We start from the raw sequence: 1,683 nt of genomic DNA on the forward strand, positions 1-1,683 counted from the left end.
AACTTTATATTACATGTACTACTAACTCTTCATTGTTATTTATCTAATTCTAAGGTTGTGCCGGGTGTAAATAAGCTCATCACATAAAAGGGTCATCAGAACTCTTTATTTTTTAATTCCTATTCTCCTGCATATTCTTAACCAATATGACAAGCTGACGATTGGTTTTAAAATGCTTTGTTCCATATTTTTATAACCGTTTGAAACAAAGAAACATTATCAATAGATTTGTTTTTGTAAGTTTTTACATGTGGGTATGGACATTGTGATTGCTGTCCTCTTGTAAATGCCTTTGTGGAGACATTAGGGGTAAACTTAGATCCTAGTGTCCCAAAGAAAAAATGTGCCCAAAGGGCTTCTACAGTGCCTCTTATCAACTGAAATCTGACGTTTGCAAATCTAGAAATGCTTTGAGCGGAGTTCTCTTCCATGTTTTGCAGTACAGAGGGGAGGTAAGATAGATGATCTCTATGCGCACCGCTCAACATGCTGACATAAGTTTCTGTTCTCCAGGGAAGCCTGGGAAATATGTGGGTGGGGGAACCCCGCACTCCCACAACCAGCTTTATAACTTCGTTCCTACTTTACAAGTCAGATTCGCAGTTTGATGGCAGAAACACTGTCCTTATTATAATCTGGGGCCCAAAAAACTTACTCTGTGTGACCATTTTTGTTTGTCTTCTGTTTCACCTCTTCAGTTGTCTTCCATTATTTTGTGGAATTCTCTGTAGATATTAAATAAAAGAAAAAAGTAAGCAAACATTTGTTTTGTTTCTCTTTTGTGTCTAAACCGCTGGTTGTTGATACCTGAGTTTGTTTTGCAGCAGACATTTAGAAACAATTGAGTTTACATTGTGCTGGTTCACTTGGCATTTAGTCGGATACTTCAACTTAAAAACGTGCAGTTACGTTAATTGGACATTAGATTGTAAGCCGCTTTTACAGACAGCTAGTGACATGGGCTTTGTACAGTGCTGCGTAATATGATGGCGCTATATAAATACTGTGTAATAATATACCTAAAATGGTACCTTTAAGTTCTCTGCACATCAGTTTTTCTCAAAACACAATTTTACTTTTATTGGGTGGCACCAATTCATTAACAATGAGCCTCTGAGGATACAGTCACCTGTATGGAAGATATTGTGACTTTCTGTGCTCTTTAGGAAAGCGGTACACAAATATTTATAACCATTCTGGTCCAGTGACCCAAAAAAGATTGCAGATTAAGTTTTTTAACATCTTTGCTGCATAAATGTTTCAGGTCTGCAACTTAAATTGGAACTTTTTACCTGTATTTGGTCTATGGGTTGACAAAACTGCCAACAGACATCCATAGGTGTCTCTGGGTCATTATTAAAACATCAGGAAACCCTTTTTAGGTTGCTCACATAAATAAATGGGTTATAATCTCTCTCTCTCTCTCCTAACCCATTGGGTTGTTCGTCTGCTACTTGTAAAGTCTTGTTCTGTTCCAATCAAATTGAATTACATCCAAAAACTTTTTAAATTTAATTTCTCACTCAGGTACCTTTAGCTATCACTATACCCTTCAAACCTCAAACAAACTGTTAGTATTTTCTGGTGCTATATTCTGTTGGGTTGATAAAAAGATTCTTGAGGGATCCTGTAATATTGGTTAATAATGATACTCATGGTAACTAGCGCATGTAATTGTACTGT

The sequence above is a fragment of the Pyxicephalus adspersus genome, chromosome 1 (genome assembly GCF_032062135.1).
Source record: "Pyxicephalus adspersus chromosome 1, UCB_Pads_2.0, whole genome shotgun sequence".
In the NCBI taxonomy this organism is placed as follows: domain Eukaryota; kingdom Metazoa; phylum Chordata; class Amphibia; order Anura; family Pyxicephalidae; genus Pyxicephalus; species Pyxicephalus adspersus.